Here is a 27,878-nt window from a genome sequence, read left to right as displayed (position 1 = left end):
AGCTAACATCCATGCCCATCTTCCTCTACTTTATATGTGGGACGCCTACAAAAGCATGGTTTGCCAAGCAGTGCCGTGGCCACACCCAGGATCCGAACCGATGAACCCCAGGTCACCAAGGCGGAACGTGCACACTTAACCACTCCACCACTGGGCCAGCCCCTCCATCATCTTTTTATTCATCTTTCAATAGAAGTTTTATCTGTATTGTTATTTTGCCCCACAAAAAAAGTATTGGAAGATTCCACTCAACTCCTCTCTTTGTTTCCCTGGATACTTTTCATTTTTCACTTAGTGCCTGAGTTGGAAGGCTATGTATTGCTGGTTTGTAATCTCTGTTAGATCTTGTATTGCTTGAGCGTGGGAGGAGGCAACAGTATCTGGAGTGAACTGGCAAAACGAGCAGTTGGCAGCTGGTAATTCTAATTCGGGTAAGATCTCTCTTAGAACTTGCCAAATTGGAAACACCATCTGCCCAAGGGCTGTATGTGTTCCCTTGATTAGAAGCATGATGCTACTCAGAATTCATCCTTTTCCTTGCTTTGAGGAGAACAAGTCATATTTTGGGAAATGAGTGACTGAAATCCCCTTGGCTCGCAAACTTTTTGTTTCATGGTTATTAACTTATCTCATTTGGCTTTCATCTGAAACTGCAAATCTGAATATCAGCTTGTGGTAACTCAATATTCTCTGCCCTCCTTCATCTCGTATCTCTTTATGAGTGAAGAAACCCAAGTGGCTTTAGCAGTACGTCTTTTGTTTTGTTGTTTGTTTAAATAAAAATGTAGAAGCTGGGCTAATTTTGTGGAGGGACTGATCCACCACCAAGGACTGAGGTATCTCTAAATCTTCTCTGCCTGCTCCATTTATAGTTGAATATTGTTATAGCTGGGTTATGGACATATGCGGTTTATTATATTATTTTCTCTGCTTTTGTATAGACTTGAAATTTTTAATGTTAAAAAGTAAAATGAAATTATCCAAATGGGGAACTCCTCACATACCTCTCCATACCCTCTTTATTTAAATCAAAGATTTTTTCAGACCCTTTTCCCACTTTTCATCTTATATCTTATCTCTCCACTGTGATGGAGTTGTAAAGTGTCCTCTGCACCTGTCTTTCCTTTATTAGATCCAAATTTCATGTACTTGGTAAGCTTATCATACAGACTTGTGGCAGGTTGACTAAAGATGGATTTTACTATACTATTTTGGACTTTTGTCCATTCAGATGGGTTGCCTTTGGAAAAGGGAGTTAAATAAGTAAGAAATTTTTTTTGCCAAGAGAGTCTCTTAAGAAGGGCGTATTAATATAATATTTCTCTAAAAACACAGCATAAAACACAAAACTGTACTGACATAAATAATCCCAAAAATATCACTACCAGATATAATACTTTCTTCTAGGAAGGAGGGTTCAAAGAAATCTTTACCAAGTTTTCAAATTTCCTCTCTTCACGTGGCCATAATTCCTTTGTGGTTGAAGTTACAATTCTCTTTTGAGGCTGTTGGACTTAGTCCTGGAAACAAACCCATCTCGGTCCAAGGGACTATTAGAGCCTTCTTCCAATCTATAAATAAAGTTTTAAAATATGATTTCCTCAATCCCATGCTGTTGTCATTATAAAAAGCAATTGATGACACGTTTCATTGAATTAATAATAATCTTTCCATAAAAGAGTAAATGTTGATTGGAAGATCTTTGCTGATTTCAGAAATGTGAGTATGACAAAATACGTCTGCTAGAATTGCAGAAATCTGCAAGTCTCCTGTTTTCTTAGGCCCAAGCAACATGAAGCTTCTTGGAACCCAGGTGCCAGCTGTCAAACCAGTTTACAGCTCATCCCAGCTTAGCTGCAGCCCTGCTGCGGGGAGCAGTTTTTCTGAGTCTGGCTCTCATCTCTGTGAGTTCCTTGTTGCCCCACATCTGGGTTGCCAGGATACCAAGCTTTCTACAGATGCCGGCTGTTGGACCATCTCTTTCACCTCTTATCTAGCCACTCTTTTTCAGCAAGATCTTAAGTGTTGAACTTTCCTAACCTAACCTTAAATTTACTAGCTCCAACTCAATTCTATATCCTTTTCCATCATTCTCTCATGTTAGAAATTATAAAAGTGTCCACTCCTCTTGATAGATTCAGGGAAAGTAACCCCTGGAGAGTGAGGGATAACACGTTGAACTGCCTTGAGTTGTCTATCATACCCTTGTTCAGTCATGGGAACCACCCCACAAAGAAATTGTCTACACTACTGTAGACATTATCATATCCTACTGCTTTCTTGCCCACTTTTTAGCATAGTATGTTTATATCAACTGCTGGGAGTCAGTGATGACAATTGTGTTAAAACCAAGAATTGGCGACCTAAATACAGTGGTCCTTGGGATAGCGTTTAATTCAATGGCTGCCTTACAGCTAAACATAGTGGGATTTTCAAAGGGAAACAGACACAAAGAAGATTTGTGAGAGAGTCCCCAGGGAACATAATGAGCATCTGTTTTATCTGGAACATGTAGATCCTCCTTCCCCAAAGAACACACACAGCCTGCAGGTGCCACTGCCACGTCTTCATTATGAGCAATTTTTTCAGAGTAAGAGAAATCCAACCTAACAGCTGTCATATCATATCTCTTAACATCCTAGCTTCTTATGATGAAGAAAGCCACAATCAGCCAAGTTAGGAAGAAGTGACTACTGATGTTCTGATTTAAATCAATGAAGGTCTTCTTTCCACCTCTGCAAATCTTGACTTTTAAATAACAGCAGCTCTGAAATGCTGGCAGTATGTACTTTGTTCTATCCCATAGCAAATCTTTACTGGGCTATATCAAGAAGAGAAAAATAGAGAAATTGATGGAATAATATAAAGTTGAATTTGCTCAATTAAAAATTTCACCTGTGATTATGGTTTATATATATTTGGGGGTTTTAGAATATCCTCTATTCATAAATAATGATGAAGATAGACAGTAAATTTTGTTTTATTTTGCTTTACTTTGTTTTGTTTTTAGTAAAATACAGAATCAGCAATCCTATTACAGCCTCCCATATCTAATCTGTGAAATTCATAACATTGATAGGTACTTCTATAATTCATGGGTGCTACAAATACTTGATATTGTCTGTATCGGCACAGTGTCTGACACAGAAGGTATTTAATAAATATTGTCATTGCTATTCCCATCAAGCAAACTGGTCATTTGAGAATCTTAGATTGTTCTTTTCTCCCATTTGTAAACTGGGGAATGGAGAGTGAAACTGGCAATGACTTTAGCGAAGGAAAAGGAAAGATTTGTGTCCTTCATGCAAGTGTGCTTGTAAATTAACAAGCGATTGTCACATATTTTGTATAAGACAGCACATAAGCAGCCGCATCTGTGTGATACATCAGAAAATCTAAAAGTGTCTGCTAGTAATACAGACACCTTCTGAGCAAAGCTGCTACAGGTGGGTTCTTACTTGAGATTACCATACTTTGTACCATGATATCTTACCACTCTGGCAATAGCTGATTAGACTAGAGTGAGGTGCCTGGAGTTTTAGTGGTGATAAGATGGCCTAGTTCCTGCCTAAAACTGACACTCTAAATTTGATAGTGTCTAACCAAGGCAAAGACATTTTTCTTTTTGTAAATTTTAATACAAAACCTACTGAGAAGAAGTTGCAAGTGAAAGAAAAAGTGTAGATATGAATTTATCCATCCATTCACTCATTCCACAGTGATTATATAAGCCATGTCAAAGGAGGGAGGAAGTGACTAGAATAGGAAATAAGAGACACCTGCTTCATAAGAGATGAGCACTCTACATTAGAATTTCAGAAGTTCTGTTGCATCCCAAACTAAAAAACAACTTCACCTTTATGTGATCGTTTCTGAGTTCTCTTTTATTACTGTAACAAATCCAGCTCAAGCTACCTTAAACTAAAAAATGATTTTACCATAAAGATAAGAGCTTATCTCACATAACCAATAATAGGAAAAGTATTGGGTGCTGGGAAGACCCTGGATGCAGGGCCTCCACCATCAGATTCCTCCTGTCTCCTATCTCTGCAAATCTACTTCAGTCATCTTTCAGAGCACTACTTTTTAGAGAAATTGGTGTACCACTTTCTTCTATTTCTCCCATCACTGTAGCCTAAAATACAGTGGCTTTCAGTCTCCATGTCACAGTCCAGCCACCAGAGAGACCCTGACCTCTGCCAGTGTCTATTCCCAACTCAAGTTCCCAAGGAGAAGTTTTATCTGTCTCAGTGTGGATCAGAGCACATAAAACAATGGTTCACAGTTTCATTACGTAGCTGAAGAAGGAAGGTATTTTACAGAAAAAAGGTTCTATGTTGAAAATCCAATTAAATTTCTGCCACAGATTTCCTGCATTTCCATCTACTTTTTGAAACACAACCTCCTATTTCTTAAAACTCAAAAAATCTTAGAAATGTAAGACATGGTAAGTATAAAGTCTTTCCTCTGAAAAAAACTCATAGTTGGGTATTGAAAATAATGGTGGGATTGTGTATTTATATATGTTATTATGGTCACAGGATCCAGAAATGTCTGAATCCACGTCTAAAATGGACCAGTCCTTAAACTCTACGATAGAAGGGTCAACAACAAAGAAAACCTTAACACCATAATTCTCCCCTTTTTATTTCATTTCTTAAAGCTTATTTCATTTTGATAAAAACACAATGTGACGTCTACCCAAATTTTCAAATACTTTTTATTCTAAGTCATTTAGTTTTGCTTCTGAATTTAAGTTGTATTATATAACAAAAGAATTAAGTTGTATTATATAACTAATAACAAAAGAAAACAAGTTATGACCTAATAATTGTTGGCTCTGCATGTATAAACTTAAGCATATATATGTTTTCTATTTGATCCCATTGAATCATATGCATTTGTAGCACATTTTTAACTTGTTATATATCTTTAATTGTCACTTAAAATATGTTCAGAAGATTAGATTAGCATCATTGTAGTAAAATTTTTATGTTTTCATAGAAAAGGCTACCTGTTAATAATTAAAGGCAGTACAAATGGCTAACTATCTTGGATTACATCATAGAATTTTGAAGAATTTCAACTAGGAGATGTTGTTGTAACTGTTTAATGGTTCACAAAAGTCTATCACTCAGGCATAGACTCTTTAGTTATCAAAATCTTTGGCAATATATGATGTATGACTTATTAGATACAAACAAACAAAACAAGTTTAACCAACTACTAAATGCAGATAAGAACCTAGAATTCTTTAATAGCTTCAGACTTAAAAGAACGTTATAGGTCAAGATCATAAACAGTTTATAAAAAGCCGTAGATCATTGCAATGATATCGTAATTGCTAATTCCAAAAGATGCTTAAATACAAAGCTGCTTACTGACGAAAAAAATGATATGTAATTTTATGGATATATGTGTATTATTGTCTATTAAGATTTTTAATATGTGCATTAAGGAATGTTTATTTTTTCCAAAAGTATATCAGTGGTGTATCTTATAATGCATGACATTCTAGAATAGATAAAATAGAGTATTATATATAGCTTCTGCCCATCACCCCAGTGAGGGAGCTCTAGTGTCCTAGTCTGGACCATATGGCGATCTCTTCTTTTCTAAACTATTTGGGCTGATGTTCTTGCTCTGCTTCAATTTCCAATCACCAAAACTTTCTTTGATTCTGATCATCCTCTGTCTTCACGATAGGAAGAGGCAGAAGCAGCACCTAGAACACTTTACCTTTATAGTGGCTGCCCCATTGGCAGAGTGTCTCCATCATTTGCTAGAATATAATAAATCATAAAAATAGCATCTCCCCTGGAGAAGAATCAGAGGAGATTGGATGGGAGAGGCAAGATAGGTGTACAGGCAAATGTGAGATAGAGACAATAGACAAAAGAAAATAAGCATATTCTTAGAGATGGGAGAATTCACTGGAGTCGGGGGAATAAGGGAATAACACTTGAACTGGATCTTAGAGGAAAGTTTGGATTCACAGAGGTGGAAAGCAGATGGAGGGTATTTTAAACGTAGGGAGTAAGCAGTGGAAGCAAAAGCATCAATATGGAAATGAGAAAAGTTGCTTTGTGGGGTCAGACTGGAAGGATAGTTATTGGAAAGACAATCGTGTACACTCAGAGAGAGAACTTTGTTAATTTAAGCTCTCAGTCAGTCAGAATTACCTTCTACTCCATTGAGGGAAAAGCACACTGTTATTTATTTGATAAAATGAAAGGAAGTAAAAATCACTAGTTCAGAGCTAAAATGTGAACTAAATGGGATCAGGCATCGTCTGTATTATTAAACGTGGTACAACCACATCCGATTAACACAGTGTCTGACACATGGTGTTTGTTCAACAAAATTTATTGAATCAATTTCAGTGAGGGTCTGGGTGTTCTGAGGAGCTCCAACATCAAGATGTTTGTTAAGCCCAAATTGTGAACACAGGACATTACTCAACAAGAGAGTAATGTTTAAAATCAACTCATCTCCGTTCATGGCACTGCAAATAACACTTAATATTGAATAACAGGTAAAATTTTTAAAAAGGATCTTTGGTTTTTAATAACAAATAGATACAATAATATGTCTTTTCTTTCATACTTGATATTGATCATTTGTGTTTTTCCTTTTTTTTACTGAATCATTTTTACTAGAAGTTTGTCTACTTTACTGATATTTTCGAAGAACCAACTTTTAGTTTTATGATTTTCTCTACTCTGATATTTTTTTCTATTTCATTGATGTCTGATTTTACCATACTATTTTCATCCTTCTACTCTCTTAGGATCTAATTTGCTACTTTTTCCTCTTTTCTTTTAAAATGGAAACAAATTAAAAATCACACTGGAAAAGATGAGCAAACAGAAATTGCCAGATGCTCAGCTGCACTGAAGCAAAAGACAAGAGAGATTTTAAGAGCTGTGGTGGGGAGAGGAGAGACCACTGAGTTTGCGAATTAGCTTTACCCTGAGGAAAAGTAAACTTACTCCTCTCTTTACAACAGTAGCTTTACAACTTGGAGCAAGGTGCCCACTGAATTAGGCTCCTATCCTTCCAGAGAGACTGGGAGATAAACCTTCTTTGATGATGACATTTCAAAGAGATGGATCAGAGGTCCTTGAGAAAGAGTCCGGGGCTGTGAAACTGGTAGGAGGCTTTTTAAAAGATTTCCCTCTCAAAGAGGCAGAGACAGATTTTCAATTACAACTTTTCTAAAGTAAATGTTCTAAGAAGAAGAAAGTCAGGGGCCACGAGTCAGGAAGAAGAAGCCCGTCTAAAGTTTAGTCAAGCCCAGGGGAACATTAAAGCCTCTGGCTCAAAACTTAGACTATCTTCTTTCCTACTATTTGTTTTTAAAACTATGGTTTCCCCTCTAACACTACTTTAGCTGCAGACCACAATATTTTAGTATGTCACGTTTTTTTAGTTCAAAACTTTTCTAATTTCCATTGCAATTCCTTCTTTGACCTCTGAGTTATTTCAAAGTATATTGCTTTATTTCTAAACATTTCAGGATTTTCTAGTTATCTTTGTTATTTTTTAAATAAATTGCGTTTATTGTTATCAGAAAATATACTCTGATTTCCAGCCTTTGAAACAACATGTGGACTATTATCTTGAAAGTTTCCTGTGCATTTAAATGAACTAGTTAGTGTTCTCCAACTGTTGGTTGTGGTGCTCTAAATATGTCAGTTAGGCCAAGTTGGTAAGACATTGTTTAATCTTCTATGTTCTGCTATCTTCTATTTGTTCTATCGTTATCAATCACTCTTTCAATTTATAAGTTGGCAAATGCCTTGAGGAGAGACTGCAGGCAGATTTTGAGCCTCATGGTAGTTTCCTCCTCGCTGAGATTTTGCTCCTCAAATTCCAGATGCTTGGACAACTCGAATTTCAAGTTCTGTCTAATCCTTAGTCCTATGCAATGACCACTTTCTACTTGAACTTCATTCTTCTGTGCTCTGAGCTATGCTCATGGTCATCATACTTGGACATGATAGTTGGCCAGTAAATGTTATCTTTCCTTTTTAATAATTGTCACTAGCTTGGACTTTCTGGGCCTGGAAAGTAGACTCATAAAATTTAGAAAGACACTCAAATAACAGTTAAATGTCTGAGTCTACTTTTTGGCTTATCAGCTCTGACTAAAGGGGAAGAGAGCATTCACTGGCCACCAGTTGTGGACCAAGGTGGGAAAATTACTGCTTGATGGCATACTGTGGGCTCACTGTGAACACGGTGAACCATAGATGGATATCTACACTGGAAAATGGTAAGTCCCCTGAATTTGCTGCATGGACACCAATTGTCTTTAATAAGGAGTTTTTGTTACAAAGAAGAGCAAGGAACTTTTTAATAAGCGAGGGATGGTTAATGGTAATTATTGATTCCAAAACTGGAAAGTCATCATGGCCCCATGTGGTCCCTGTGTCTTCCTCTCACCTTCTCATTCTCCTCATAGTCATAAATCTCTCCTTCTTTGCCAATTCAGCTTTCTAACTCTCTGCAGACTGGCTTTTCCTGCTTTTCCATACACAAGGCCAAACACAGTCATATTCAAGAGCCTGCCAAGATAACTGCTTGGTAAATTCTGGTCTCATTACAAGAAGTACAAATATGGCTGCGAATGAACTGCAAATGCTGTTGCACACTCACAGTTAGGATAAGCACTTTAAGTATTCAGAACAGAGTTAGTCTCCAACTCTATTCAGAGAAGCATCCCAATGATGTCAGCTAAATTCCATGTTGAACACATAATTTATGTGCCATGTCTCAATATGCCCAACGCAACGGAGTATAATCTGTCTTAGTCTGGCAGTTCTTCAAGGGGTAATAAGAACAAGACAGTCAACTATCATTTGGACTTTGTAGGACTCTGCTCCTTAGTCTCAACCTCGATGCTAATCTTATTTCATAATACCGCAGTCTTGTTAAGAGCTTCACCCTATACTTTGGTTGCAAACCCATCCCATAACACTGACCACAAGCAGGTGTCCTAAACTTGCCACAGACTGAATGAGAGATGGAGATGCTCCGTGTTGCATGTCACACTTATGGATTAAACTCACCTTGAATGTTAAACACAGAGTAGCCCTGAAATACTGCCTTCTTAACCACAGAGCATTACTTTCTCAACCCTGGATGTCTCTCACTTAAATTAATGAGACTCTTTCATTTGAAAGCAAATAAACCACATCAGTCCATGATAATCTGAGTACACATAAGCTAACATAGAAAATTCAGCTAATTTTTCACTTACAGTTGAAACTCTGAAGTGTAAAACTAAGCACTATCTGTATTTCCAGACGATACTGTTCTTAATTTAACTTGAATATTTTTGAAATGGTAAGTTGATAATAGACTAATCTAAAGAGCTTCTATTTTTCCCATCTTGTATATGCTGCTTTCTTCAGAACCAGGAAACAAACACTGTTATACCCACAGACTCAGAAGAAGAACAAAATTCAGACATTATAATGCCAACAGGTCTCTGCAGCACTTTCCCAGCCCAGGGATCTCAATATCTTTACACCTGCCATCAACTTGTTTGCCATACATGTCTGAGTGAGACAGGGGGTAGGTAATATCATCTGAGGAAGGAGCAAATTTTGTCATCTCTGAATCCTCAAGAGAGAGAGCAAGGCCCACTATATGGAAGCAATTCAATAAATATCATTGAAGGAAGAGAGTCCTGGAGCCCAAAATATAAAAGGTAAGTAATAGTTTGAGGTAAGAATGCCTGGGTGGGGTGGAAGGAAGGGCATGGACTCAGTTTTATGCATCTAGAGTTTGAAATGTAGTCCTCGGAGGCCTTTTAAGTGACACGTTAGAATTTGTAGTAATTAGATAGTCCCAACTATTTTCACACAGTCTCTCCAAGTTGAGCAGCTCTGAAATAGACCGAAGCCAACCTTTCGTTATTTTGCGCCTTTTCAGGAGTTATTGAATTTCAGCCTCTATTAACCTTGTGAATTTCACTCTTAAAATTATGTACTGGAGAAAATATTTTTCTTTCAATGGACAACTATGCATCATCTACAGCAGACCCTCTGGATTATCAGGTTCTAGTGCTGTTCATGGTCATTGTCTTTGAGTTAGTTTGCAATTATTTGTAAGTTGTAGGTAGTATATATACTGTATATACAGTATATACACATACATATATAGGTACTATATATACAACTTTATATACAGTCTAGTAGCGATTTGACTTCCTCCCCATCCCGCCCTCACCCTGCCCGTGGAAAAAACCATTCCATTTGCAATTCATTTTGTCCCATTTGCAATTCATCTCAACACATTTTACCCATATAAATAAATCCGTGTTGTTTTGACTCTTCCTTTGAACTGGTTATAACTTCCTCCTGGTTTCCTCATAGCATATGAGTAAAATAAAATTTTTAACCTGTGTTCAATCAGTATGAGTTTGATTTAGCCTTTTTCTGAAAATTATCTTTGAAGATATCTACTTCACAGGTTTGCCTGTGAGCGCCTCATACTTAATAATCATTTTGCTTTGGTCTATGAGTAAAGAACTGAATAATGTTAGGAGCTTTTTTGAGGTTTCTCTGAAATTTTTCAAAATGTTTACTTTATGTACCAACTTATTTCATTTCTCTGCAAAGCAAATTCACTACACTGGAGGAAAGTGGATATTCTGCCATCTCAGTGAAGGCTGCAGTGCAGTTTACTTGTAGAAATGGCTTAGGGTCAAGTGTCTGTGTGATAAGCTATTTTTGTGGTGGTTGTCACAGGATTTGTGTTTAGGAATGCATACTTCTTTATCTCTTCTCAGAAACTCTATGGTTCTGATTTATATTTTTAGAACAAGAGAGTGAGATGGTTCAATTTACTTTGGTGCCATCAGCATCCCTCTTTTCCAGATTCTTTCTCGTATCATTGCAAGGTCTGCTTCCTTTCTCTAGACCTGTTTCCTCATCCACTTGTGAATACTAGCCACCAGGAAAAAATTTTGTGGTTGTTTCTTCATACCTTGAAACATGCAAAGTACTAGAAACTACTTTATCTCCCTTTCCTGTGTTCCTCCATCCAGAGACATGCATTGCGTGGAAATAAACACAGAGCACCACATTAGAACCAATATATACTATTTAGTCAGAGCTTGCTATAGCAAGGGAGTGAACTGCCATCAATTGCATTTAGCAGAGACTCAAAAGCAGTTAGGGGAGTAGGAAAGCTTTGCAGTGAAAAATAGGGATGCCTTGATTGGAAGTTGCTTGGATGAGGAAGCTGGAGGAGAACTAACAAGAAATGATGCATCTTAGTGATTGGTTGGAGAACACAGTTGGCTTTCTCTGGTTGGTCCTCAGTTGGAGGCCAAGGCGAAAAATAGGGGAGCTGGCAGTCATTGACCAAGTCCTAAATGTTCAGGGCTGATTGCTGTGGAGGCTGTGGTTTGGTTTCCCAGGCTGGTTGCTGCACAAGTTGTGGGTCAGAGTTACATTGTACATATGGTCTAGCCAGTGTTCATTTGCATATTCAATCTCTCACTGCCTAACTTCCTTTCATAATGTAAAATGATAACCATAAACCTAACAAGATCCAAAAGAAAAAGACTATCACCAAGAATTTGGGGTCTCATCCCATTTTTTGGTGCTGAAGATTAATTTTTGTTGACAGTCCATGGAAAACTAGATACTGTGTTGTGTGTTTTATTTACATGATGTCATGTGATCCTTACATCAGCTTTGCCTGGTAGGGCTTTATCTTCCTTTTGCAGACAAGGAGTCTGAGACTCAGATGTGGTAATAAACCTTATGAAGACAACACAGCTAGAAAATAACGGTGCAAACAAAAAATTTTAACCCAAATTCTAAATCCATTATCTATAAAAAGGCATGGAAGGATGCAGACCAAAGTATTAAACTTGGTAAGCTGAGTGTTTGAAACTTGGGAAAAGGTGGTAGTAAATTTTCCTGTATAAATTTTTGAATATTTGGTTAAAATAAGCATGAAGTGCTTTTATGATAAAAAGAAAATTGATCATCTAAATGAGCAACAATAACCCTTACTCAATGTACGCACCATATTAACTTATGTCTGGGACTCTAACTCATAAGCTATTACATAAACTTAAATCACACACAAATACTTTATCACAGATAATAAACCCATATTGGTTATTTGAAGAATTTTTTTCTGAGGAGATTTACACAGTAGGATGTTATTTGCAGATTAACAAATCAAAAGGAGCAAAGAAACTTCATATTCTTAAGACATTCCTATCAAGTATAGTAGTTTAATGAATAATTATTCTATAATAGTACTCTGTTGCTTTTATTTATTTATTTATTTTATTGAGGAAACATTGGATAATGTTATATAAATTTCAGGTGTGCATCATTTTATTTCAATTTCTGTATAGACTACATCATGCTCACTACCAAAAGTCTAGTTGCCATCTCTCACCATACAAATTTCCTCCTTTACCCATTTTTCCCTCCCCCCATCGTTCTTCCTCTCTCTTAAACACCAATTTATTCTCCATATCTGTGTGTTTGTTTCTTTATCTTCCACATATGAGTAAAATCATGTAATATTCGTCTTTCTCCATATGACTTATCTTGCTTAGCATAATATCCTCAAGGTCCATCCATGTTGTCACAAATGGCAAGATTTCATCTTTTTATGGCTGAGTAGTGTTCCATTTTATATACATATATATACCACATCTTCTCTACCCATTCATCCAGTGGTGGACACTTAGGTTGTTTCCAAGTCTTGGTTATGGTGAATAATGCTGCAATGAACATAGGGGTGTATATCTTCTCAAATTAGTGTTTTTGTGCTCTTTGGATAAATACCCAGAAGTGGAACAGCTGGATCACATAGTAGTTCTATTTTTAATTTTTTGCAGAGTCTCCAAACAATTTTCCATAGTGGCTGCACCAATTCACATTTCCACCAGTAGTATATGAGGGTTACCTTTTCTCCACATCCTCTCCAACACTTGTTATTTCTTGTTTTAATAATAACCACTCTGACAGGCATGAGATGATATCTCTTTGTAGTTTTGATTTGCGCTTCCCTAATAATTAGTGATATTGAACATCTTTTCATGTTGACCACCTGTATATCTTCTTTGTAAAAATATGTGTTCATATCCTTTGCCAATTTTTTAATTGGGTTGTTTGTTTTTTTATTATTGAGTCATATGAGTTCTTTATATATTTCGGCTATTAGCTCCTTACAGGATATAAGAGTTGCAAATATATTCTCCTAGTTGTTAAGTTGTCTTTTTTGTTTGGTTGAGGACTTGCTTTGCTGTGCAGAAGATTATTAGTCTGGTGTAGTCTGATTTGTTTATTTTTCCTTTTGTTTCCCTTGCCTGAGTAGACATGGTATTCAAAAAGATACTGCTAAGACAGATGTCAGAGAGGATACTGCTTATGTTTTCTTCTAGGAATTTTATGGTTTCAGGTCATACATTTAACTTTTCAATCCATTTTGAGTGAATTTTTGTGTATGGTGTAAGATAATGGTCTGCTTTCATTCTTTTGCATGTGGCTGTCCAGTTTTTCCATCAACATTTATTGAAGAGAATTTCCTTTCCCCGTTGTATGTTCTTGACTCTTTTGTGAAAAATTAGCTGTCCATAAATGTGTGGGTTTATTTCTGGGCTCTCAATGCTGGTCTATTCATCTGTGCGTCTGCTTTTCTGCCACTACCATGCTGTTTTGATGTCATAGCTTTGTAGTATAACTTTGCAATGTGGAAAGATGGTACTTCCAGTTTTGTTCTTTTTTCTCAAGTTTTCTGTGCCTATTTCAGTCTTTTATTGTTCCATATAAATTTTATAATTCTTTTTTCTGTTTCCATGAAAAACATCATTGGGATTTTGATAGAGATCACATTGAATCTGTAGATTGCTTTAGGTAATATGAACATTTGAACTATGTTAGTTCTTCCAGTCTACGAGCACAGAATATCTTTCCATCTCTGTCTCTTTGATTTTTTTCAATGTCTTAGAGTTTTCAAAGTACAAGTCTTACAACTCCTTGGTTAAGTTTATTCCTAGGTATTTTATTGTTTTGTTGTGATTATAAATGGAATTATATTCTTAATTTCTCTTTCTGCTCGTTTGTTGTTAGTTTATAGAAACAGAACTGATTTTTGTATCTTGATTTTGTAGCCTGCAACTTATTTATTATTTCTAATAGGATTTTTTTTTTGGTGAATTCTTTAGGATTTTCTATATATAAAATCACATCATCAACAAATAATGTTCTTCCTTTCCAATTTGGATACCTTTTATTTCTTTTTCTTGCCTAATTGTTTTGGCTAGGACTTCCAGTGCTTTGTGAATAAAAGTGGTGAAAGTGAGCATCCTTGGCTTGTTCCTGTTCTTAGAGGTATAGTTTTCAGTTTTTCTCTGTTGAATATGATATTAACTGTGGATTTGTCATATATGGCCTTTGTTATGTTGAGATATTTTCCTTCTATACCCATTTCATTGAGTTTTTGTCATAAATGGATGCTGAATTTTGCAAATTCTTTCTTTGCATCTATTGAGAAGATCATGTGATTTTTATTCTTCATTTTGTTAATGTCGTGTATCACATTGATTGATTTGCAAATGTTGAACCATCCTTGCATCCCTGGAATAAATTCCAATTGATTATGTTGTACTATCCTTTTAATGTAATGTAAATTTGATTTTTAATGTAATGTTGTATTTGATTTGCTAGTATATTGTTGAAGATTTTTTGCATCCGTCTTCATCAGCGATATTCCACCAGTAATTTGTTTTTTTTGTGTTGCCCTTGTCTTGGTATCAGATTTTGGTATCAGAGTAATGTTGGCCTCAAAAAAGAAGTTAGGAAGCATCTCCCCCTCTTCAGTTTTTGGGAAGAGTTTGAGAAGGATGAGTATTAAGTCTTCTTTGAATGTTTGATAGAATTCACCAAAGATGCTGTCTGGTCCTGGACTTTTGTTTTGGGGGGAGGTTTTTGATTAGTCTTTTAATCTTCTGACTAATGATTGGTCTATTCATATTCTCTAATTCTTCTTGATTCAGTTTTGGGAGGTTGTATGATTCTAAGAATTTATCCATTTCTTCTAGGTTATCCAATTTATTGGCATATAGCTTTTTATAATATTTTCTTATAATCATACATGTTTCTGTGGTATCCATTTTAAATTCTCCTCTTTCATTTTTGATTTTATTCATCCAAGCTTCTCTTTCGTCAGTGAGTCTAATTAAGAAATGTCAATTTTGTTTATCTTTTCAAAGAACTAGTTCTTAGTTTCATTGATCTTTTCTATTATCTTTTTAGTCTCTATTTTCACTTTTATTTTTATTATTTTCTTCCTTCTACTGACTTTGGGCTTTGTTTGTTGTTGTTTTACAGTTCCTTCAGGTGTAATATTATAGTGCTTATTTGATATTTTTCTTTTCTCTTGAGGTAGGCCTGTGTTGCTATACATTTCCCTCTTATTACCACTTTTGCTGAATCCCATAGGTTTTGGTGTGTGTGTTTTCATTTTCATTTTTCTGTAGGTATTTTTGTTATTTCTCCTTTGATTTTTCATTGGTTCAATAGTTGTTCTATAGCACGTTGCTTAGTCTCCACATATTTGTGACTTTTCCAACTTTCTTCTTATAGTTGACTTCTAATTTCATACTATTGTGGCTGGAAAAGATACTTGATATGATTTCAATCTTCTTAAATTTACTGAGACTTGTTTTATTTCCCAACTATGCTCTATCTTTAAGAATGTTTCATGTGCACTTGCGAATAATGTGTATTCTGCTACTTTTGGATGAAATGTTTTATATTTTTCATTTGGTTTAAAGTTTCACTTAATACCAATGTTCCCTTGTTTACTTTCTGTCTGGATGATCTATCTATTGATATAAGTGGGGTATTAAAGTCCCCTAATATTATTGTCTTGCTGTCAATTTCTCCATTTAGGTCTGTTAATAATTGCTTTATATACTTTGGTGATCCTGTTATAGGTTCATATATATTCAAAAATGTTATGTCTTCTCGATGGATTGTCCCCTTTATCATGCTATAATGTTCATCTTTGTATTATCTTGTTATGTTTTTTGTCTTGAAGTCTATTCTGTCTGATATAAATATGACTACATACACTTTCTTTTGGTTGCCATATGCTTGGAGTATCATCTTCCTTCCCTTTACTTTAGGCCTATGTTTGTCTTTAGAGCTGAGATGGATCTTGTGGAGGCAGCATAGTGTTGGGACTTGTTTTTTAGTCCATCCAGCAACTCTGTGTCTTTTGACTGGTGAATTCAATCCATTTACCTTTCAGGTGATTATTGATACATAAGGACTTAATACTGCCCTTTTATCCTTCATTTTCTTGTTGCTCTATATTTCCATTGTTTCTTTTCCCTGCCTTTCTGTTGGCCATTTGAGTTTAGCGGTTTTTTGTTGTTGTTATGTTTCTCAGTTTTCTCTTTTTTTAATGTTTTTCTTTCTTTTTTTTAATGTTTTTAATGTTTCCATGACTCTGCTCTGAATTTTTATTTTACAGTTACCATTAGGTTTGTGTAAAAGGTCTCATAGACGAGGTAGTCCTTTTCTGCTGATATCTTCTTATTTTTATTAGCCTATGCAGGTTCTGTGCTTTTTCTCTCTCCCTTTCATGTTTTGTTGTCCCAAATTATCTCTTTTCGTATTGTAAGTTCATTACCAAATTGAAGTGGTTATAGATATTTTTAATGCTTCCTTTCCCTTTAACCTTTGTGATATAATTGTTTAGTAACTTATTCTGGAATAGAGTTACAATTTTCTGATTCTCTCTATTTATCAATTTGCTTAAAGCTTTGTTTACTTCTCCCTTTCTATTTCAGGTAAGAGAGCTCTTTCCAACATTGCTTGTAAGGGTGGTCTAGTGGGGATGAACTCCCTCAGCTTTTGTTTGTCTGGGAAAGCCTTTATTTCTCCTTCATATTATATTCATATAATTTTGTTGGATAGAATATTCTTGGCTGGCAGTTTTTATCTTTCAATAATTTGAATATATCATTCTGCTGTCTCCTGGCTTGTAGAGTTTCTGCTGACAAATCTTCTGATAGCCTAACGTGGGTTCCCCTGTAGGTTATTCTTTCTTTTTCCCTGGCTGCTTTTAATATTCTTTCTTTGTTATTGACTTTTGACAGCTTTAATATTGTGTCTTGGCAAAGGTCATTTTGCATTGAGATAATTAGGTGTTTTATTAGCTTCATGTATTTATATATCTGCTCTCTGCCCCAGGTTTTGGAAGTTGTCAGCTATTATTTTTTTAAATGAGCTCTCTGCACCCTTCTGCCTCTCTTCTCCTTCTGGGGTACCTATTTTCCTTATATTGCTTTTTATAATGGAGTCAAATATTTCTTGTAAAATGTCTTCATTTTTTAAAAATCTTATTTGTCTCTTCTCTTCCAAATGAATCATTTCTAGATTTCTATCTCTGAGCTTTCTAACTCTGTCTTTCATATGGTCTGCTGTATTTCCCATGCTTTCTACTGTATTCTTCATCTTATTTACTGAGTTCTTCAACTCCAAAATTTCTGTTTAGTTCTTTTTCAGAGTTTCAATCTCTTTGGTGAAGTACTTCTTCTGTTCATTAATTTTATTCCTGAGTTCATTAAACTGTCTTTCTGAGTTTCCTTGTAGCTCATTGAGTTTCTTCATGACAGCTATTTTGAATTCTCTATCAATTAGAGTGCATTCTTCTCTGACTTCAAGTTTGGTTTCTGGAAAATAGGCATTTTCTTTTTGTGAGATTGTGTTACCATAATTTTTTATTTTGCTTGATGTATTGTTCTTCTGCCAGCATATTTGTAATAGCAAACACATTTCTTATTTAGGTAAGGCTTTGTTTACTTTAATTCTGAGCTGCTTTTGGTTGTGTTTGAGAGCCAGCACTTTCCACCCTCCACTGCCTCTGCCAGAGGTGTTGTCAGTGCCCTTGTTGTGTTGCTTATGTCTCTGAGTTGCTTATGTCTTGCTGCTACCAGTGTCCCTGAGATTGTGGGCATCACCACCAAGGTCACTGGGCTGGTGAGCACCTGTGCTACTTCTGAGGTCATCTGGGTCACAAGTTCCCCCACTGCAGTAGGAGCCAGTGTCATGAGCACCTCTGCCACATCCAAGGTTGTTGAGTTCACTGGCACCCTATGGGGGGAGAGGTACCTGTATCATGGACATCATTGCCATTCCTGGAGCTTTCAGTCTTGGGCACTGCCATGGTTTTTGGAGCTCCAGGTCATGGGCACCACTGCCACTGCTGGGGAAGGGGGTGGAGCTGGGTTGTGAGTGCTGCCATGGTTCCTGGAGCCTATGGTCTCAGGCACTTCTATGGTACTGGAACCTCAGGTCAAGGATACCACCACCACTATTGGGTCTTGTGTGCAGCCCCCACTGCCAAGAGGGCTGTGATGACAGGCACTGCCACTGCTGCCTGGGGAGTGGGAGGGATCAGGTTTGTGCACTGCTGCAGTTCCTGGAGCCTCTGGTTATGTGTGACTCCTTGGTTCCTGAAGTCTTTGTTTGTGGGCATTGCCACAGTTCCTGGAGCCTCCAGTCGCAGGAAACACTGTTGCCCTCCCTTGCTTCTGCTGCCTCCACGAGGTCTAGTCTACCCACCTTCAGGTGTCTAAATGTATGGGCCTCTCAGGTGTTGTGGTGTGCTGTGTACAGAATCTTTTGTTAGTCTATGGATGCCCTATCAGTTGTAACTTAGGGAGGGGAGACAAAGGCAGGAACTCACGCTGCCATGGTCCTGATGCCACTCTGTTGCTTTCAGATAACTGGTACTACCCATTCATCTATCCATCCATCCATCCCTCCACCAAATAATTTTAGAGCTTATAATATGTTTTAGACATGGTGTTGGTGACTGAGATTAAAAGCAAACAAACAAACAACATATGGCATTTAAGAGATTTGGATTTTTCTGGTTGTTAAAATATAATTTTCAAGAAAAAGGTAAAATCATGAGTCATACAGATATGAAAAGATTGCAGTGTTAAAGATTTTATTTAACTCATTAATGAGGAAATTGGTAAGATATTAAAACCAATTCAAAGGTGACTCTAAAGAACAGACAAATTTGTGTTTCAGGAATATTGAAATGAGTATGCAAATGGGAAACAGAACTGGTTTTCCCTGAGAGAAAATCTGCCAATGTACAGAACTCATTTGCATGTCTACAGACAAGAATTATTTTGCATTGTTTTACAATTTACTGAGTTGTAAAATAACTCCTGTACAATTGGAATCAGAAAGCCAAGAATGGAATGCTCTAGACGGTGCACAGTTTTCCCTTGAAGCATAATTTGTTGCTAAAGAGCAAAAACAAACATATAGCATGTATGGCAGACATTGCTATCTGCCCCTTCAGTGTTCTCTTCTACCACCCCTCTCTGCTAACAGAACCTTGACCTCTTTAGGGAAATGCAGAGTTCTCTACTCCTGCCCCCAAAAATGAACTAATGATACCTCATCATTCATCTTGGCCAGTGATTAGTCTGTGTGATTAGGGTTGGCCTCAGTATTACACAACAAGATGTAATGGAAAGTTTTCTTTGTGAGATTTCTAAGAATGTTTTTGCTTTCCTGATAAAAAGATTCAGTGGCAACTGACATAGCCCTTTCTCTTTTCCCTCTCCCCTTTTGATAGCTGGAATGCAAATGTAATTACTGGAGTTCAACAGCGATCTTGTGGCCATAGAGTGACCAGCATAAAAAATAACATATTAATAGGTGTATTCGAATGCTCGGGATGCTATAACAAAATACCATAGACTGAGTGGCTTAAACAACAGGCATTTATTTCTGACAGTTTTGGAGGCTGGAAGTCCAAGATTAAGGTGCTAGCTGATTTGGTTTCTGGTGAGAGCTCAATTCCTGGCTTGCAGATAGTTACCTTCTCACTGTGTTCTCATATGGTAGAGAAAGAAAGCAAGCTCTCCCCTTCTACGGACGCTAATCTCATCAGGAAGGCCCTACCCTCTTGACCTCATTTAAACTTAATAACCTTCCACGGGCTCCACCTCCAAATGCCATCACATTGTGGGGTAGGGCTTCAATATGTGAAATTGTGGAGAAAACAACTCAGCCCATAACAACACCTAGTACTTATGTAGCATTTACTATGTGCCAAGTATTACTCTAAGTTCTTTTCATATATTTACCCTTTTAATTATTGCAACTATCCTGAGGATAGGTGGGATTTTCACTATTTTACAAACGAAAAGATGACATGGCTGGACATGGCTTGTCCAAGGTCATGTGACTAAAAACTAGTAGAGTCAGGACTTGAACAAAGGCTGTCTGGTGCAGAAGCTGTGCTCCTAACCATTATGTGATCCTACCCTCCTACGAGAATCACAGAGACACTAGCCCTAACCTCTTTGAACCACTGAATGAATGCCAGCAGCCACCTACTTCCAGACTTCTGATCATGTAAGCCAAATAAACCTCTATCAATTTAAGCTGCAAATAATTAAATTCATAACTGGTACAATTTTTCACCATTTATTGCAAATTTTCTGTAGTTTTTGTTGTTGTTTAGATTTATCGGACTAAGAGAGTCTCCTTCTTTTGCTAGCTTGCTAAAAAACTGCATCATAAATTTAAGATGATTATTTTCTTCCAGGGAAGATTTCATTTATTTCTGCCAGATGCCTAGGGCACCAACAGTACGATCACCCTAATCCAACTTCAAATATTGAACTTTTCTGGGCTTCCCGTGACTAGAAATTTGGCTGCAATGTGAGGGCTGGCTAACTTCTACTTTACTCTGAGTCCTGGGGTGTGACCCTTTGAGGTCCAAACTAAAGCACAAGGTTGCTTTTACTCCACTTTTTGACACCGCAGCCCTGGGAGGCTACCACATGTGCTGTTCTCACCTCTTTTCTGGAATTATCTTGTGCCCACAGGGCTAAAGAGTTCGACAGCTACCTCTCTGTATTTCAACATCTCCTGGATCTTGGCTCAGTCATTCTTCATAAGTCTTTTAGCTTTCGAGTACCCTCAAGTAGATTTGTTTTTACAGTTGCCACATTTTGTACTTGTCCTTAGAGGAAAGGTTGTCTGAAGTACCACTGTTGGAAACATCTTCTCTTCCCATTTTCCTGTAACCTCACTTTCAGCTCCCTTGATGCCAACATATATTCCATACATCTGAGGTTGCCATCTTCTTTTATGTTGCAGTAACATAGCTAAAAGCACATCCCTTGTACTAGGTAAAGCTCTCCTCAATATTTCTATATGGCTTTTTTTTTGGTGGGGGGAATCTTCTGGTTTTCTGGGGTTTTTTTGCTACAGCCTGCAACCCTGCTGTCACACAGCCTAGCAACTGGTCTCACATTGCTCCTGACATGGAATACAACATCTCCATACATCATGCCCCAATGTTCCACAAATGGAAAGCTTTGGGTGCAGTCATTTATTACCAAAGCTTTGAGATAACAGAAAAGGCTCCACTGAAGCATGGCAAACACAGATCAACATAATTTAACAGTAGACTTGAAAGTCTTTAAAGCTCTTTAATTCCCTCTCCCATGTAGAATTCTCACTTGTCTTTCTCCTCAGTCATCTTTCCCCCACCCTTTCTGTTCCCTCCACTTCCCATGCACTCTCCAGCCCCTGCAGGTTGCCACATTGGTTGGGCTCTCCCGCTCCTTCCCACAGCTCTGCAGTTGCTTATTTTCTCCTTTTCTTAACCTGTCAACCTCCAAAGTTGTACTTATTTCTAGTGGATAGATGTTTAAATCTCTCTCCAATCACTATTTTAAACTAAGTGCAGGTCCAACATTATGCTAAAAGATAATTTTCAGAAAATAGCGAAATCAAGATTCTCCTACAGATATAAAAATGACAGTTTTAAAGACTTTAGTTAATTCATATAATATAAGGGAACATAATTTAAGGAAACGAATATAATTCAAGGGAAATGTCAAAAAGCACAAACATATAGAGTAAAGGAATCAGATTGCAAATAGAGGCAAAACGACATTTCCACTGTAGAGAGAGAAGTCAATGGAGACTCTACTCAGCAAGACAGAGTATGCATATTCATCGATTACCTGCAATTTAAAAAGAGGCACAAGGGGCTGGCCCAGTGGTGTAGTGGTTAAGTTTGCACACTCAGCTTCAGCAGCCTGAGGTTCGCTGTTTCGGGTCCTTGGAGGAACTACACACTGCTTATCAAGCCATGCTGTGGTGGTGTCCCACATATAAAATAGAGGAGGATGGGCATGGATGTTGGCTCAGGGCCAATCTTCCTCAAAAACTGAAAGATAGAAAGAGGCACAAAGTAGCTTAAAGAGAATGAAAAGTCTTGGAAACAGACTGCCCAGAAGGATGTGCTATAGACAATGCATGGTTTTTCAATGAAGTACAAAATTTTTTTCTATGTTTAGCATATTCAAAAACTTACAACTATTTCCTTTACGATGATCAAAATGGGAGGCAGTATCTGAGCCTCAAAGAAAGTAATATGATGTTTTTGACTACTTTTCTCCAGTGAAGTCCCACAAGGGTAATTTCTTCTTTTCTGTCTCATCTGAATTGTATAAAATATGCCAACTCTCTCTTCCCATTGTCACCTGAGTGAGATGTCTGCTGACAATCCTGGCTGTGGTGTCTTTTACCATCAATGAGTCATCTCAACCCATTAAATGTTGGTGCAGATGATATTAATAGCCAAAGGTCAAGACTTTTAATTTCTTGTCTCTTACGGAAACGGTTCAGTGTTTAAAACAATAATAATGGGATTACAAAATGTCAGCACCAGAAGGAGACTTAGAAGTTATCTAATTCAATATTGTATTTTACAAATTATGACAAAAGGGCCACAGAGGGGAAGTGACCTCCCAACTAAGGTCACACTGAGGGCTAGTTGCACGATAGGAGCTGGAACCAAGGAATGCCAGGCTGACTTTCAGTTTATTTGCCTTTTGGCAGCTATATCTGAGTCAGCTTAGTTCCTTTGGTATCCTCCTATAAGTCCTCTGTCTCCCTCTCCACAGGGACTTTTTTTCCAGCTCCTAATGTTCCTTGTGCTTAATTCTCGTGGATTTGTATGCTAATTCCTAGTTCAATAAGGAACTGATCACAGATGAAGCTCTTTCTACTTCCAGCAATTATTTTGCCTTAGATATTAGACTCTTAAAAAGCCTATCAGAATTAAAAGAATGAATTTCTCATGATGAAATGACAGTCTTTATGGAGAATTTAAAACATGTCCACAATTCTTTGATATTCCAGTCATCAAGTTTAATTTCTCTCCCTTGAATATGGCTTCAACGACTCAATTCTTCTAAAGATTAGAGTTCACGGGAAGTAACACTGCTGATGTCCACTGCTGAGTCCTAGAAAACCATAAGTCTTCTGCATGCCTGTCTCTCATGACATGGTTTTGCAGGCCAGAGCTTCCATGGAAACAGTCAGCTACCCTGAAGCTGCCATGCTAGAAAGCCCACACAGACCACAGAGAGAGAGAGACAGAGAGATTTCTGAGGCACCCCAGCTCTTCTTGTCTCCAGATATTTGAATCTTCCCAGGATATGAGTGAAAAAGGTTTCAAAATGACTCAGATGCCTAATTAAGCCTGGTCAACACCCAGAACTGTGAAAGAGAAGAGTAATAAACAACATTGTAGTTTAAATTTGCCATGGTTTGGTACATAACATTAGATAACCAGAACAGCCCTTTTTAGATTCAGTAGAATATCTGGGCCCTGAAAACCTCAATCATAAACAAAATTGTTAAGGTACAGAGAAGTCTCTAGCTAACCAGCGTGCTGTTCCCATTTCTTCAGCTTGACTGCATTTATAAGAACTCAATACAGTAATTCATTTTTCAACCGGAAAGACTAAACTGATGATAAAACCCAGAAGCTCACTACCATAGGTCACTATTGCCCATGGCGGCCTTCGCTGACGGTGAAGCCATTTTCTCCATTGCTTGGTAGAGCTTCATACAAGAGCGATTCAGTGAAACAGGGCATACTTGCCCGTGAAACCTCTGCCCAACGCAACTTCATGCACCTTGAAAAGCTGAAGATGATCTCATTTTCACATAAAAGCACATCAGTCGTTTTGCGGAGGGAACTGGTTCAGGGAGATGAAGTGATTTGCTTGAGGTCTCCCGATATTTCCACTGCACGTAGTTTTGAATGCCCAGCCCTTTCTTGTTTTTCTCGCATTGGATTTCAAAAGTTGAATTTCCTGCCTTTTAGGGATCCCAAGAAGCTAAAAGCCAGCAGCAAGCTTTAAATCTCTTTTTAAAAACAGACTTTGCATTGTGAAAACAGCAACCAGAGTGGAGAGCCTCCTTTATCAATGTGTCCTTGCTTCTTTGTTCATCTGTTGACCAAATGTTTATTTGTTTATTTTATAGACACTTCGAGAGTCAAGTGCTTCGGTACTGGATCTCCCTCCTAGAAAGTGCCTGGCCCTGCCCTGGGACCTGAAGAGCACCCAAGGCTGCGTGGGAATTCAGCAATTAAGGAAAAAATTTCTTAATAATAAAGTTCTAGTAAGAAAAAAACTGACAAGCACATTTAAATATAGTAAAAAGCAGGGATCTCTGATTTAGAGCTACAAGGTCAATATATTTCATTGCTACTACTTTTCCATAACCAGATGAAGATAAATAGTACCAGTCTTCATCAAAATTGTAAGTTCCGTCTTTGTCAGTCTTAATGTCCTCTTTACACACTTTTTTGACCCTTCAGCTCTCTTGTTTCACACTTCAAGCCTCCAAAGCTTTGCTACGCTTCTCTCCTTCCTTCTCTGCTATTTTGATTGTCTCCTGAATATCCCTTTCTTTCTCTTCTTTGGGTAGCAACTTTATTATAAGAGTGGCAATAATACATTCCTAGCTTCAGGAGGACGCTATTTGCTGCAGCTAAACCTAATCAACTTCAGGAGGACCCTAGCTAGCTATAGTCGTTGATTCTTCTAGATACAGTGATAAGTTCAGTGTTTGATGGAAGAAGCCCTCCCTTCCTCATAACTATGAGCAAGGAGGAGGTAGAACCAGTTACTTTTAGCACTTATCTTATAAATCCAAATGGAGGATGAGGCCACCATACTCAAAAAAACAGTCAAAAAATTATAGAGAAACCAAGATAGAGCACTGATCAAACTATTCCTGAAGGCCACTTCAATCCCTGGGTTTTTCAGTTATGTGATTAGTTATTGTGTAAGTTAGTATGAGTTGCGTTTTCTTTCTAAAGTATCCTGGAAATCAGTGACAGTACCACATCTCTTGCTTTACATGGTCCGGTGAAGTTTCCGTGTCTGCTAATATGGCAGAGTACATTATTTGGACCAACTGTCTGAGGAAAACAACTAAAAATACCAAATAATCTTTTACAAACATCTTCTTAAAAGCATCAAACAGATGACAAAATGGTAAGAAACTATTAGGACAATATCTAAGTGAAATCTGGAACCTGATCATTTAAGCTACTTTTGTCCTGACGGCATTTGCAAAAAAAGCCAAAACTGAGCATACATTTTGAACACTTTTTTTGGCATGACTATAGAATTCATGAAGGTTGAATATGCACTTCAAAGCCCAGGCCCCGCTTAAGGTGGATGTCCAATAGGAGACTCTACCTTTTTATTTTATTTTATTTATTTATTTTTGAGGAAGATTAGCCCTGAGCTAACATTTGCTGCCAATCCTCCTCTTTTTGCTGAGGAAGACTGGCCGTGAGCTAACATCCATGCCCATCTTCCTCTCCTTTATATGTGGGATGCCTACCACAGCATGGCTTGCCAGGTGGTGCCATGTCTGTACCCGGGATCCAAAGCAGAACGTGCGAACTTAACCTCTGCACCACAGGACCAGCCCCGAGACTCTACCTTTTTAAACAGGGAATCTCATAAACTTACCCCTTAAAGTAAGGAAGAGCCAGAAGTAAACACCCATCAACTCTCCCCCTTGAGAAAACTGCAAGAAAAATTTGCATTGGCACTGAACAGAATGAGAATATGAGAGTCACTGAGAAGTGGGGGCCATAGCTGGCCCTCGTTTGGATCTGTAGCCCAAATTATCATCGCTTGGGTTATCCCCTCCCAAAAAAACACAAAGAAATTTCCACAGATTTCTAGAATAGAATGAAACAATAAGGCAGAGAGCATGAACATTTGTGAAAAATGTGGTTTCTGATCTGGGCATGAAGAACAAATTGTGGTGGTCGCGGACTTCCAAGAGAAGTGGCTCCACGCAGACCTGGTATGGTCAATCACGAGATGCATCGTCTGTGATGGAAAACTTCTCATTTGTCAAACGTGCTGGTCCTTGCCCATTTCTGATGACTCAGTGAGGATGAATGAGACCATCAGAAGGAATTGGGGAAGGCATATGAGGATCTCGACATTTCCAGAAGCACAAGAAAGAACTGCAGTATTTGGGGAGTTTTTTCTTTTGGAATTTGGGATAGAGAAAAATATTTGAGTGGTGATGATATTGAATTTTACCTGAGACTTGTACACACACAAACAGTGACAGTTAAGAAATTCTCCTACCCTTTTGTGTTCTGGGAAATGGCTAACCAAAAAGGACAATTGGCCTTTACATATTCCAAGATAAAGCCAGTCTCCATTCTCCCTCCTGACTCCTACAGACTTATGTATGACATGGATAACTCCCTTACCTACACGCCTCTAAATCTTCAGGCCCCCTTGCTTTTATTTAAAATCTTCATCATTAATGAACATTCTCCGTATTGCAATAGCCTGAATAAAATCATCTCTTTAATTATCCAGTGAATTCTTGTCTTTCACAAGTGGTAAATAGACTGGCTGTACAACTGACACAAATGAATGATATCTGGATTTTTGAAACATATTTCAAGATTCTAAAAGAATGGGCTCATAGCTGGGAATGTAGTACATCTCAGCTAGATGGGAAAAGGTATGTTTACTCGAGGTAGGCTGAGCTAATTAGGAGGACAAACTTTTTAGCTAAATCTATATTCCAGTTATTATGGAGAATACCAGGTTTGAAAGGACAGAGAAAAAAGAACTTAAAAGAGAAATTGGAAAGTACACGTACTTAGAATGAGGCCGGCATTTGAATACCAGCCTCTGTGGCTAACTAGCTGTGTGATTTGGGATGAGCTTGGTGTAATTGCTATTCCCAGTGGATACCTGTTTTACTCTTCCAGATGAAATTTGGCTGTCAGTCAAGCCACACATCTTCCTCTTTCAGGCTTTTTCTGTGTTACTGGGTGTATCTGGCTCGAGTCCAGGGCCCTCTCTATTTCTCCTTCTCAGTATGGCTGTGAGTAAGCTGTCATGATTTGCCACTGAAACCTGTGCTGTGGCAATAAATTATTTAAAGTTTAATTTGTGAATGCAGAGAAAGGAAATACAGGCTCATCAGGAATGAGTGACCTTGTACTAATCTTGTTTCCTTCTCTGACATAGAGACAGATGGGTAGAACAGATACGTAGTAAAAACAGGGCTCCACCCTCATCAAGGTGTTTGACATTAATACTCACGTGGATGTGATAGAGATGCAAGGGATGGATGATAATACTTAGGTAGACGTGAACTAATAATAAATATCCTGAAAGGACACTAATGTAGAGAAAATTTGTTATCGACATATGGCAAAACCCTTCTGGGATATCAGCTTCTAGTCTTTTATTTTCCTTAAGCTATTTTATGATTCTTTGTGAGTTGATAGACATGCAATTTCTGTCTTGTCCAATGCAACTTTGATTGACTTTTCCCCCTCTGGTGGAAAAAAACCAGTTTTGCCTCCACTTATCATTCAATTCCTTTATTCCATATATATTTGTCCTTTTTAGCTTTTCCTTTGAACTGATTATAGCATTTGCTTACTTCTCTCAATAAATGCGTAAAATACAA

General features: G+C 37.5%; 1 long non-coding RNA gene across 2 annotated transcripts; it reads left to right on the top strand.

The window, feature by feature from the left end:
- The first annotated feature begins 584 nt into the window (after positions 1–584).
- On the top strand, positions 585–27,878 carry LOC138917834 (uncharacterized). 2 transcript variants are annotated; one of them, XR_011426353.1, is made up of 3 exons: positions 631–836; positions 9,420–9,718; positions 24,387–27,878. It is a non-coding gene; the product is annotated as an uncharacterized lncRNA (long non-coding RNA). The 2 variants fall into 2 exon arrangements; XR_011426354.1 differs by lacking the exon at positions 9,420–9,718 and having other exon boundaries at positions 585–836.

This window comes from Equus caballus, chromosome 15 (assembly GCF_041296265.1).
Source record: "Equus caballus isolate H_3958 breed thoroughbred chromosome 15, TB-T2T, whole genome shotgun sequence".
NCBI lineage: Eukaryota > Metazoa > Chordata > Mammalia > Perissodactyla > Equidae > Equus > Equus caballus.
This window is presented reverse-complemented; position numbering and strand designations above follow the sequence as displayed.